This window comes from Acomys russatus, chromosome 10 (genome assembly GCF_903995435.1).
Source record: "Acomys russatus chromosome 10, mAcoRus1.1, whole genome shotgun sequence".
Taxonomy (NCBI): domain Eukaryota; kingdom Metazoa; phylum Chordata; class Mammalia; order Rodentia; family Muridae; genus Acomys; species Acomys russatus.
The window spans coordinates 66,184,096-66,198,264 of NC_067146.1; the positions used below are offsets into that span (position 1 = coordinate 66,184,096).

At 42.0% G+C, this 14,169-nt stretch overlaps 1 protein-coding gene across 3 annotated transcripts in view; it reads left to right on the plus strand.

The window, feature by feature from the left end:
* Pde1c (phosphodiesterase 1C) overlaps window positions 1–14,169 on the plus strand; it is a 475,928-nt gene that overhangs the window by 269,955 nt on the left and 191,804 nt on the right. The window lies entirely within an intron of this gene.

Here is a 14,169-nt window from a genome sequence, read left to right on the forward strand (position 1 = left end):
GAGAGACCTCCTCCCCCTATATATGCTCTTAGAATATCGAGTCTCTTCTGGGTAACTTGCTATCCTTCCTCTGAGTGCCGCCAGGCCTCCCCATCCAGGGGATGTTGACCTATTTGTTAATTGTATGTGTGGCCAGGAGCTCTTTCTTACTCAGCTTTCTGTTTTAGCTCTCCAGTTTCTTCTGCTCTTCTTTTTATCTGTTTCGAATGCTTGCATTCCTCTTCCATCACCTTTGCGCTTTCTACTCCTTTTCTAGACTCTTCTTTGTTTATATTTTTGGTTGTGAGCCTAGCCTTTAATGGCCAAGCCATCTCTCCAGCCCCTCTTCTTTGTTTATAAAATATACTTTAGTACAGGGTTTTCTTTCTTTTTGTGAGGAAAGAAGTAGAGAAACACTGAAAGATATGCTAAGCTCATGTAGTAGCTTCTGCCTTCTTGTCCAAATAAGTTCTTTCCAAAATTGTTTGGCAATTTTCTCAAGGGTACCATGTGTGTATGTCTGATGGAAGCAGACATAGTTTTCCTAGCTGAATCTACCATGATGTAGGGAACATCCTGGCACCATGACTAGTACCTGGTCCTCTTAAGAAATGTTGCTTCTCGTGCTTAACCTGTACTCCTGCTATGCTTCCTTGGAGTCTTTAAGCTGAAGACACCAGTGTCCTATTCACATATGACAAGCTTTCCTTCTTCCTCCGCTGCATGTACTGGTGCTGGGAAGAGCCTTGAGAAAAACAGTCCTATGACCTCTGTCAGCTGCTCCTTTTCTTTGGGCCTCAAGGCTTGTGTAAGACACCACTAGAGAGCATGGTGTCTTCTTCATCCTCATCCTCATCCTCAGGGCCTTAAAAAAAAAAACAATATTGATGAGCTCAGAGAAACAGGTGTTTACTGATTGCCTCTTCTGCCAGTACACACTATCCTCCACAGGTCTGCAGTGAACTAAGAACCATATAATACATCACTATCTATAACAGCGAGAAGCCCGTGCATGTTGGAGAACCTTTTTGACCCATAATGTGGAAGACTGGGGCAAAATTATGGCCTAGAATTTGTAGGCTGTAACAGAGGGGAGTGAAGCAGACTCAACAGGATGGCACTTGCAAAATAAAGTACAACAATCTTTTGCTGAGTTCTTTCTATATATCATGTCATGTACTTATCAACTTTGTACTTATGTGAAATCACTGATCTATAACTCTGTACATACTCATGAGTGCACACTATTTAATTTCATTTTCCATACGATATTGTTGCTCCCAACACACTGACAGTCCAAGATGGTTGCCTTCATTACTTTCTATTGCTGTGACAAAACACCATGACCAAGGGATCTTACAAAGGAAAGCTTTTAATGTTGGGGATCACAGTTTCTGAGAGGCAGAGTCCATATCCATCATGGCAGAGGGCATGGCAACATGCATGCAGGCATGGCGCTGGAGCAGTAATTGAGAGTTGACATTTTGTTCATAAGCACAACACAGAGACAGAGAAGGTTAACTGGGAATGCTGTGGACTGTCAAATCCTCAAAGGCCACCCCAGTGGCACACTGCCTCCAATAAGACCACACCTCCTAATTCTTCTCAAACAGTTCCATTAATATGGTGACCCAGCCTTCAAACACAATGAGCCAAAGGGGCTATTCTCATTCAACCACCATAAAGAGTCATCAGTGCAGAAATAAAAGGGAAGAATGGAAAGGAGACATGGTCTTCTGAGTATCTGCTCTGTACCAAGTATGGTGCAGGGCACCACACAGGTTCTTTTGTTTGATTTTACAGTGCCCCTATGCTTTTCCCTTTGGTAAATAAGGCCATGGTGACAACAGAACTAGTGGCTGAGTTTGAGTTGCTCATACTTTCCTCTTGGAGAGGTGCTATGTGGTGACAAGCTGCTGTGATGCAGTGAGCTTTTGAGAACAGTCTGAGACTCAGCAATATTACCAGGTCTATAAGCAAATACCTGTCACATTCAAATCAAATGGATTACAAATAAGCAGTGAGCAATAAATATATCCAAATGCACATGTTATAAATGTTGCAACTTTGAAGTAGGGCATTTATATACTTAAAGTAATTTATTAAAATTCTTCCATCCAGACCTGTAAGCATTACTTAGAGAGAGTGAGAGTGATGAGGAGTAGAGAGCCTGTGTAGCTGTTTGGAGGGGGTTTTGAGGCGATGGTTACCTAACAACTATGCTCCTGGGTGTGAAAAGAGAGCTGTGTAGTCTTGGTTTAAGTAGATGTCATAGTAAGATGCAGTGATGTGTTAGATTTTAAACACAGTTTTTAATTTAAATCCCTTTCCCCACATCTTGCTGCACAGTGTGAATCTCCAGCAGAGGGTCGTTGAATTTTGCAATTGAATAATGTTCTAGAGTCACACTCACCAATGCACATAATCTCTCCTGATGAGGAGCAGAACGCAATTCAAATCTGTATTCGGTCAGTCATGGGAAACATCTCTCTGATGCTGGCCACTACGACTGGTATTATTTCTATGTTTCTCAAAGTTAGTTCACCATCAGGAACATTTCTTCATCTGCATAAGTCCAACTCAGAATAAAGGCTCCATGTAGTCCTTCATTTTGGAAAGTCTTGACTGGCCACTTTCCAATTAACCCATCAGCCTTCTCTGCTCCTTTGATCTACCCCAGTGTCTGCCCTGAGGCCATCCTGGCCTGTGATAGCTTGTTGTCCCTCAACTTCCCACATCAGTTCAAGATGTATGACAGCAACCTCCCACCCCCCTCCCCGGCCCCCACAAAAGAAACAGTCTAGACAGGAAGCCATTGAAGAGAACTCTTAAAAACTGTGATATGAATGCTGAAGTGTAGCTCTTTACAGCTTATGGCTTCCGGAGGGAGTGGGATGGGGAGAGGTGGGGGTGGGGAAGGACTCAGTTTTCTTTAAGGGGCTGGCCACGGGGAGTTTGACCACACTTCCATGAGTATATGGGCAAGACAAATTGGATGTGGTGTATGTTTTTCTTTTTTCTTCTTTTTTCTTTTTTTTCATGGGGCGGGGAGGGATAATGGTGGGGGTAGGTCAACCTGGGAGAACTGGGGACTGGGAAGTGAGTGTGATCAGGGTGCATTATGTGAAATTCCCAAATAACCAAGAAAAACATGTTGGGGCAAAAAAATGTCAAACACCTTTTGTTTCAGAGGGGCTGCTTCAAATGCAGCCCTTCCCTCCAAGCAGCCAGTGGCCAGCACTTACTAAATAATCAAGCCAGGGAGCAATTAAATCATTCCTGGGTCTTCCCTGCAGGGGAAGGAAATGTAACAAGACAGACAACTGGATGTGCTGGCTGAGTCTGTGATCCTTCCATGCAGGGCCCGCCAGAACAAGGCTGCGATACACACAGGCTGGTTTCTAAGGTCATTTGTACCATAGAAAGCAAGAGTCCAGTGGCCGCTTTGAGGAGCCACATCCTGGGGCCTCATTAAAATGGAAAGAGAACAAGGAAGAGATTGAATTCTTCCTGAGAGAACAATGATAGTATCATGAAGAATTTAGAAAGTGAATATAATTAAAATTCAATGTATGAAATTCGTAGAGTAAAAAAAAAAAATTTTCCCTAAAGTGGTTCCAAAATTGCTTTGACCAAAGGTGAAGTATCTAAAAAAAAGGGGGGGGGGAGGGGCAAGAAGAAGACAGATATTCAGATACAAGTCTCAGGTTAGTACATTAATGTCAGTTTTTGACACACATGGAGGTACTGTATCAAACCTGACCTGCCTGGTGGGTCGAGGGGGCCTCCCTCATGGCCAAATGGAGAAGATGCTTTATTATCAGCGTTGGCAGGATGATATGAATCGTGGATCTGAGGGACCAGAATTTGGATGTAGCTGGGATCTGTTAGATTCCTACCCCAACCTGACAGGAAGTAGAGTCACCAGAGCTTGAGATGGGTCTTTGCCTCAGGAGAGGACCCTTCCACCTGCCACTGTTATCTCATTTACAGGGCTGGGGCTGGGCAATTCCTGCTACCCCAATGCCCATCTCTTCCCAGTCTGGACTTCTCTGATCTACAACAGAAACTTGACAGGAAGCCAGAGAGTTAAAATGAGGGACAGCCTTGGAGTTAACTGGGGACCAAGGGAGAGTGAATGAAGGAGCTAAAATGTCAGAGTCTCCATCACAGATGTCTAGCCTTCTTCTGCTGCAAGTTCCCACATACCTGATGACATCAGAGTCCTGGGAAAGGGAGTTCCGGAGTTGGCTCCAGTCACGGGGATTTTATTACTGATAATGCCAGAAATAACTGCATTTAAGCTACTTTCCTACCTCTGGGGCCACTGCACCATTCTCCAGGAAAATAAAAATACAATGTTGAAATAAGTTGGTTTTACTGGAATGGATGCTTAAGTATTTAAGACTCTGCCTCCTCATTTCAACCAGGTGCTTGGTTGAGATGGAACTGAAGAGAAGTTGCAGCTGGAGACCTCTTCCTGGTTCCCAAGTTCATGCATTTTTTTTCATTTTAGGTCTGGATGCTTTCTTTTAGTCCACTTTAGACATTCCAGATCTCCGTGGTAGCTTACAGTTCTCCTGGGGAGGGGGCCTTTGGGAAGATTTGACACAGACACTTGCTGTCTGAGGCTGAGGCAAGATGAATTCAGTGAGGTGGACCTCCATTCTGCCCCCATTCCTAATCTCCATTGGAAATAAATGCTTTATGGTGCACGTCCCATGTGTATCTCTGTTTACTTTCCCCAAGTTCCTCCAAAATCCTTGGCTTACTAAGAACTGGCTGTTTATTTAGCAGGGGATTTCCTAATAAGCAATTGAAGTCTCCACTTTAAAACCCAACAACCTGCATTCCGCTAAATGAACAAGCATATGCTTGAATAAATAAGTAAAGGCAATACTGGTGACATCATCCTAGTCCACACGAGTGTGCTCTGCTGCACAGAGCTGTTTTAGGCAGTCAGTCAACAGCTGACACAGTTATGACTCATTGCTTTGATTTCATGAGTGTTGTCATTAAAGGCAGGTTAGGGGTTGGTCTTGGGTTGGAATATGTTTTTCTATTTTACTTTTTAAATCTACTTTGAAAAATGGGAGCTTATACAATACGATAGTCAATTTTTACCTAAAAAAATCCTCTACACCCTGGCTCCACATTGTGCGCTTTCACACTTGTGGAGGCCAGAAATTTGAAATCCAAATGCCATGCTGCCTCTGCCAGTTCTAGTCAAGAATCCTTCCTTCCCTAGTCTAGTCCCCGGTAGCCCTGAATGAGCCTTGGTTTCCCTGGCTGGTTGCTGCATCACTTTAGTTTCTTCCCTCTCCGTCGTGTGGATCCTTTTTTTGAGGAACGGGGGGAGTTACTATCCATTAATAATATGGATATAAATTCTTGGATTAGGGTATACTATAGTCCAATATGATCACACCTTGGGCTTTAAGTAGCTATATAAAAGGAAATTTTATTCCCAAGTAAGATCATTGTAGTTGGTAAAAATAATGGTCTACCTACACCCCCAATTTTGTCTACAGAAAACATGATGTAATTTATTTCTCCAAGAACAATGGCAGGATACACTTAGGTTGTGTTAAAGCACCATGTTTGCGGTAATTTTCTATAGCACCAAAAAACTAATACAGCCTCACTTTAGGCTTCTAGGTAGTCACAGAGTAGGGAGGGGAAGCTTTCATCAGACACTGTGTACACACTGTGAGGGGAGCTCAGCAGTGTTATTCCTCCTATTATGTAAAGGAGGGGCAAAGTTCTAAGGGAGGGCAGAGCAGGGCTGAAATAACCTTCTTTTTTTTTATTCAAGTTCAATATTTTCTAAGTTTTAGTTGGAAATAATTAAAGCTCTGGAAAACTAATTTTTCTGAGCACAAGCAATTACAAATTTATCAGATTGCATAAAAAGCCTTGCTGTGAAAAATGTGACCAGGAACTATTTGTCACACAACTCTGAACACAAGACATTGAAAAAACCCACCCTGGAAGAAGGAAGGACCTGTGGAGCCGTGGTTATCAAGCTAGTGTTATGGTGCTGACTGACAGCATCACTCATGCCCCTAGGCCAATAAGTCTGTCCTCAGAAGGGAGAGTCCCATCAACTCATGAGTCAGTGGCATCTACTGACTGCAGTTTCCTAGACACCAGTCAAAGCATTAGCTATGACTGACACTGTGAACTTCCCTCTGTGGTGTTTGAAGGAAAGTTCATCCTTCCTTGATAGTATCTGAGGTCTGAGCTGGGAAAGAGAAGTTGAGAGAGCTTTTGTTCTCTAGCATGAAGACTTTGCAGACTTCCTGGATTTCTGAACTGGGACTTCCATATTAATAATTTGTTGGTTTACTAGGATTTCTTAAGGAGGAAAAATAAGTTATATTTCCACATGTCCAAACCATGTATGTTCACTTTAATTTAGTCATCAGAGTTTTTGTGAATGGAGGTAACAGAGGATCTGTAAATAATCAATTATTGAAGAGATTACCCAGAGGTGACCTTCCTAAATAATTAGTGACAAATCTTCTAAGTAGGGTTGTTTGCCATATTCGCAGTCCAGTGCTACAGGGAGGGAAGATTTGGGTTGTTCATAAATGTTTAAGAACTCCAAGGCAGCAGTATACTAGTAATAAAAAGATGTATTTATTTTAAATGCTACATATAGGTTGCATGTGGATTATGTGTCCATGGGAGCAATGCCTATATAGGCCATAAGAAGGCATTTGGGTACCTCATGTTGTGAGCTGCCTCATGGTTCTGAGAAATGGCCTTAACTCTACTGTAAAGGTAGTATTTACTTAACTGCTGAGACTTCTCTCCAACCCTCACATACTAGTATTAAGTGCAAACACTCTTTGAGAACAGGCTGTTGGATCCAGCTCTTGAATCAGTCCTGATTCCAATGTGATGATTCATGAGGAAATAGGAAAGGGGGAGGGAAAACCAGAGATGCTTCTGGTTGTTTGCAAAGAAGAAATAAGAGGAGGAAAGGGCCAGAAACAAAAGCAGGGAATGAGACAGCAAAAGAGGAAGTTTAGTGAGAATTTTGATTTCTTAAACACACACACACACACACAGAAATATTGTGGAAATATGTTTTCATTTCAATCCCAGGTGTGGGGCTAAGATGCGGCTTCACCGCAGGTGACTGTGATTTGCCTCATGCTCTAGCATGGGCATGGTTTTACCAGCTACAGGTAGTTTCTGCGAGTGTGTGACATTTGGAATGCTGGGAACTTTCCAGAGGATATATAATTGCTAGGTCCTTGAGAGGCGAGATTCTGTTGTTCACTAGTCAGTGGTTGTATGCTGTTGGTTGCTGCTTGTCAAGTAGTCATTTGTAACTAAACAAGAAGAAATTAGACATCCTGACAGAGAAGATCAAACTTGCCCCAAGGAGCTTGACACCCCTAATCAGCAGGAAGTAGTCTAACGATAAACGTCACCCCCTTTCTACTCCTACCAAGTCTCAGGGTGTTAATCTGGGTAGAGAAGGGTCGAAGAGAGAGTAAAGTACCCACAAAGTAGCACACACGGCTATAGGGAGGAAGGAAGATGAGGAAAGGATGGAGTGCAAGAGGGAAGGAGAGGACTAGTCATGGGGTGTGGCTCAGCACCTCTTGCTTCCATGACACTGTTTGTCCTCTCTTCTCTGGGGTGTCCTCACAAGCCCAGCCTCCTGCCTGAAAGGTCATGTGGTGGTCCTTTGTGCATCCCCAGGCTGAATGTGGACCCTGAGGCACTCTTGAAACATTGCAAATCACTCAGGAATTGCATATGGGTTCTTCAGTGAGGCCTGTGCTTAGGTAGATATCTTTTGCTCCATTGTCTCATTCTCCCACTGTGTCCTGTTTCATGTATTTCCTCCTAGAAGGTGATGTATATGTTTATAGACATAATTTAAAAATTCATAAATGTAAAATTAAATCTTACTTTTGTGCCCATTTGATACCACTATTGGAAATTTCCACACTTAACCTCATGTGACAAGTCACAATAAAAGAACACTAAAAATGTAGTACAAAATTGCCTTCAAGAAATATGCTTCAGATATAGATGACTTTTATGTTTAGAATTGAGAGGAATTACAAAGATATCTCCTTATGTCTGTGTGAATATAAAATTTTAAAAATCTGAAATTGGAAATTCTTTCGGGCCCAAGCATTTAAAATAAGGGATGCCCAACCTGTTTTTCTCCAACTTGAACAAGTTTCCGTAGGAGGTCACTCTTTTGCTTCCTTAGTAACAGAGTTTGCTTCTGGTAGTTTACCTCTCCTACTTCTACTTACTTTCTGGGAACACATCAGATTGATTGTATGGCCTTGTCTTTCCATTGCTCAGTCTCTAGTGCCAAATACTGTTCTAGTACAAGGTGGGCCTTGGGTTAAACATCTGCCTAAGGCATGATGGGGAGGTGTTAAAATGTTATTGTTGAATTACTTATGTACACTAGGATTTGAGGTGCTTCATACTTCAGCATCTCTTATCTAGGGCACCCTGTCAGGGGTCTCATTGAGAATCATTCCCAGGTATCTTAGGGCCCGCTGGAGGAGATTTTCAGCCTCCAGGTAATTTTGAGGATATTCGATAATGGAAGCCAGAGCTCCACTCAGCACTTTAATGGAACATCTGGTGAGCCAGTGACAGTCACACTGTGCAGCTGCTATCCTAGGTAGCATAATAGGTGAGTTTCAAGGCACTAACAAAGCGATCGTACATTTGAGTAGCTGTTCAAGGTAGAGGCCCAGAACAAAAGCTTGCATGTGAAATGTGCTCTGAAAATGTTCTGTTGAATCCTTTCTGTGTGATATAGAATTTTAAAAAATCCTGTTAACTTTTAGTCAATAAAACTTTATAAATGTCTTTGATGGTATTAAAAGACTGTATATCTATACACAAACGCATATACACAAGTGCAGATGAACACTCCCTAATATCTCCTGGGTGATACATGATGACAATATAGCCATACATAATGTTACCTAGCTAAACTAGCCAGCAGCCAGGGCTGTCTAGAAAAAGTATCTTAACAAGGTGCTTTCAAAGCTGGAGCAATGGTAAAATGGCTTTGTTTCAGACAGCAGGGTGAGCTGTAAATTGTGGTTTCAAAGTTGTTCTTTCTTTATTTATTTATTTATTTTTACTTTTTTGGGTTTTCAAGACAGGGTTCTTCTGCTACCCAGAGCCCTGGCTGTCCTGGACTCTCTTTGTAAACCAGGCTGTCCCTTTTAATGACTAAAAATATCATGGTTTGAATCCGGGGAGACTTGTTTTGAACTCACGTTCTGTTGAAATATTTTGGTGAAAAAAAAAGTAATTTGATTTGAACTTTTATTAGTAAAAGCTTTTATAATTCAAAAATACAAAACAAACTAAAAACAAGTGATATATGTTATCCAGTTTTATTTATTGTTTTATGTACCAACTGAAATTCTATGATTATGAAATCTGTATGTTCATATGTGTAGTGTAAATGTAAGTTTTCTCTATTTCTTTTTTGAGTCTGGCGCTCTCTCTGTAACCCAGGATGGCCCAGGACTTGGTACATGGCTCAGGATGGCCTTGAAATAAATTCTCTAGCCTCCGCTTCCTCAGTCCTGGTATCACAGGGGTGTTGCTCATGCCTGTCTCCGTTTGAGATTTTAAATCATTTCCCATGCTTTCTATCACTGAACAACTTTTTTTATTAGAAGTTATTATGTAAGGATAAAGCCTTATGCAGTTACAAAACTAATGTAATGTTCAGTGGGGTTGTGTGTGTATTGTTTCTCCGAAGGTGACACAGATGACAGTTACTTGGAAAGAGGGACCCTCCATTGAGGCATTGCCTCCATCAGAATGCCCCATGGTCCTGTCTTGATTGATAACTGGTGTAAAAAGGGGATCTGCCCATTGCAGGTGGGCTCTCCCGATGCAGGCTGGCCTGGGCTGTGTAAGAAAGCCAACTGAGCAAGCTATGGGAAGGGAACTGGTAAGAGGCATTTTTTCCATGACTTCTGCTTCCATCTCTGCCTTGAGTTCCTGCCTTGGCGTCCATTGACAATGTAACCCATAAACCAAATACCATTGCACACCCATTGGCTTTGGTCAGAGTTGTATCACAATAGAGAAGAAACTAGGATAGTATGTATGTGGCTGTGTATTCACATGCGTGTGGAAGTGGGAGGTCAGCTTCAGGTGTTACTTCTTAGGAGCCAGCCAGCAACCGTGGTTTTGGAAAAAGGGCCAGACTGCCTGGTCATTGAGCCTAGGTCCACCTGTCTCCTTTCCCAGAGCTGGAGTTTCACTCTTAGGGCCCCACATCTGACTTGTTTTTTCCTTTTAAACACAAGCAGTATGGCTCAAACTCAGATTCTTGTGCTTACACGCTGTGCAGCTTACCAGCTAGGCGCTCCCCGAAGCCTCCAGTGCTTCCGAAACTTCAACAAAACAGAAAAGACTGACAGCTAATGCTCTTGGCTTAGGATGATGACTCAGTGGTAGAGCTTGGGCTTAGCATGTATGAGACTGTGGGTTCAGTCTCTAGCACTGAAGAAATATTTAAAGTCCCCCAAATCAATATGGCTTTCTGAAGTTATTTGTATCCCACTTCCTGAAACCTATGAATGTTAACCCTGTCCCCAACCCTCTTCCCCCTCCTTGCCATGTAACCCAAAGAACCTTTCATCTTAAAATCTTGGAGCTTGAGAGGTGGGATGGCAATTCTGGATCACCTGTAAGTGCCTGGTATAAGCTCAAGGGCTTTTATAAGATGGTTATAGAAGCATGAAGGATACAAGAAATTAGAGATGTTCTGATTCATAGTTGACTGCACCGTGCAAAACGCTCTAAACCAAAGAATGAAGACAGACAGTAATAAATGGGTAAAGTTAATCAGGAAGCAACTGAGTGCAAGCCTAACTGGTTTTAATCAGGAGTCAAAACCTATTTGCAAATCATGTTCTAGAGTTCTAACACCAAGGTTTCATGAAATGAAATGGAGGAAAAACTTAGTAATCTTGCTACTCAGGATTTGTTGGGGCCCTTGGAAATTCAAACACCTGGAGGTAGCAGGCAGATTCAAAGTACATGTGTGAGTATTAGTCACCATAACTATATTAATAGGTAGAAATTAAATCAGAATTTAAATTATCTGCACAAGCTAAGTCTTTAAGGTCTGTGTTTCCTCAAATTAAATGATTTATTAAAATTAGTTACTTTCTATATTACTCATCCTGGGTACATGAGACTCGCCTTTTTCCTATGACTCACCTAGAACTTAATAGTGAATTAGACCTGTCTAGCCCTGGGGAACTAGCATAATATGACAGAAATGGCTAGAAGCAGGTAATCACTTACTGACTGTAGGGCTCTTGGGCAACAAAACAGAGGAGAGCTGAGAGTGATGGTGCCTTCTTTCCGAGCAGGAGTGAAGAAGGTGATGTCTGTTAGGGAGCTCCATGCTGGCTAGTTTTATATCAACTTGACACAAGCTAGAGTCATCTGAAAGGAGGGAACCTCAATTGAGAAAATGTTTCCATAAGATCCAGATGCAAGACATTTTCATAATTGGTTGATTGATGGAAGAGGACCCAGCACATTGTGGGTGGTGCAATGCCTGAGCTGGTACTCCTAGCTTCTATAAGAAAGCAGGCTGAGCAAGCCATGAGGACCAAGCTTACAAGCAGCATCTCTCCACAGCCTCTACATCAGCTCCTGCCTCCAGTTTCCTGCCCTGCTTGAGTTCCTGTCCTAATCTCCTTTAATAATAAACAGTAATATGAAAGTGTAAGCCAAGTGAACCATTTTCTCCTAAACTTGTTTTTCTGGTCATGGTGTTTTTGCCCAGCAATAGAAACTGTAACTAAGACAAGGTCCTTGCTGGAACACTGACTTAGCCTCCATCTCACTATGTGATGCTCATATCCCTCCCTTCACAGTCAGGCTCAGATGAGTGTTGGTCACCTGTCTTGAGGTAGGTACTGGCATCCATGACCCTTAACCAGGCAGCACTGAGTGTGTTCTGCTTCTGCTTGTCTGTGGCTCATGCTTAGGATAACAATGTTCTTGTCTCTGTTTTCAAGTCTCAGAGCAAGGCCTGTGAATATTTTGACATACTTTTATGAAAATAACACATTATATCAAGATTATAAACATGGGGACTGTCAGTGTAATACTTATACTTCTGGACTTTAGTGTCAGTCTAAGTCTATCTGGCTCTGCTGTTTAATGGTGGAGTGACCATGGCCATATACTTTACTGTCCTGGTTGGCTGCTGCTTCAAGAGCGGCATAGTGATGCTTTCTGTCTTATATGGTGGAGGAGTGAAAGAATGAATATATGAAAAGCACTAGAGCAGCACCTAGCACAAAGTATAAAACAGCTCTATATAGAATTACTTAATCCTAATGCCTCTGTTCCATTTTAGAAATGTAAACTATATTGGGAGTCTACTGTGGGTAGCTGGTTGTAACATCTGTCTTTTTAATGCCCCCCCCAAAAGAATGCTGAAAAGTTAATCCTCAGTGTAACAACAGCATTGGGAATTGGGGCCTAAGTACTGATATTTAGATCCTTAGGGGTCCACCCCCCATTAGTGGATTTTTGATGATTTAAAAAGGTATTTATTATTATTATTATTATTATTATTATTATTATTATTATTATTATTATTATTATTATTAAAAATAGATTCTTTTTTTGTGTGTGTTGCCAATGTTTTTTTTGTTTTGTTTTTTTGTTTTTTGTTTTTTGTTTTTTGTTTTTTGTTTTTTATTAATTTATTCTAGTTACATCTCAATGTTTATCCCATCCCTTGTATCCTCCCATTCCTCCCCCCACCATTTTCTCATTATTCCCCTCCCCTATGACTGTTCCTGAGGGGGATTACCTCCCCCTATATATTCTCATAGGGTATCAAGTCTCTTCTTGGCTACCTGCTGTCCTTCCTCTGAGTGCCACCAGGTCTCCCCCTCCAGGGGACATGGTCAAATGTGAGGCACCATAGTACATGAGAAAGTCATATCCCACTCTCCACTCAACTGTGGAGAATATTCTGACCATTGGCTAGATCTGGGAAGGGGTTTAAAGTTTACTTCCTGTATTGTCCTTGGCTGGTGCCTTAGTTTGAGCGGGACCCCTGGGCCCAAATCTGCCTATCATATTGTTCTACTTGTAGATTTCTAGGACCCTCTGTATCCTTTTATTTTGCTATTCTCCCATGCATCTCTCATTTAGAGTCCCAATAGGATGCCTTCCCCTCTGTCCCAGTTTCCTGGTAAGTGAAGGTTTTCGTGGGACATGCCCCTTGGGCTAGTATGCAGATATAAGTGAGTATATACCATTTGAGTCTTTCTGCTTCTGGGTTAACTCACTAGTTCAATCCATTTATCCACAAATTTCGGGAATTCCTTGTTTTTAATAGCTGAGTAGTATTCCATAGTGTATATGTACCACAGTTTCTTTATCCATTCTTCTACTGAGGGACACTTAGGTTGTTTCCATGTTCTGGCTATTATGAATAAGGCTGCTATGAACATGGTTGAGCAAATTTTCTTGTTGTGTGCTGGAGCATCTTCTGGGTATATTCCAAGGAGTGGAATAGCTGGGTCTTGAGGAAGCCCTATTCCCGTTTTTCTGAGATAGCACCAGATAGATTTCCAAAGTGGCTGTACTAGTTTGCATTCCCACCAGCAATGAAGGAGTGTTCCTCTCTCCCCACATCCTCGCCAGCATGTGGTGTCAGTTGAGTTTTTGATCTTAGCCATTCTGATGGGTGTAAGATGGAATCTCAGAGTTGTTTTGATTTGCATAAAAATAGATTCTTATACCATATGTCCCAATCACATTTTCCCCGCCCTTTACTTCTCACAACTCTCTCCTACCACCCCTCTCCCCTGGATCTACTCCCCCTGTGTCTCCCTTCTAAAAGGAACCAACAGACAACAACCAAAGATGACAAAATCAAACACAATAAGACAAGGCAAAAGCCTTTACACCAAAGCTGGGCAAGGTAACCCAATAGAAGGAAAAGAGTACGACAGACAGGCAAAAGAGTCAGAGACATAGTTACTCCCACAATTAGGAGTCACACAAAGACACCACGCTAATAGCCACACCATAGTCTCAGGACCTGGTGCAGACCCCTGAAGGCTCTGTGTTTGCCTCTTTATTCTCTGTGAGCCCATATTTAGAAGGCCATGTTCTGGTGTC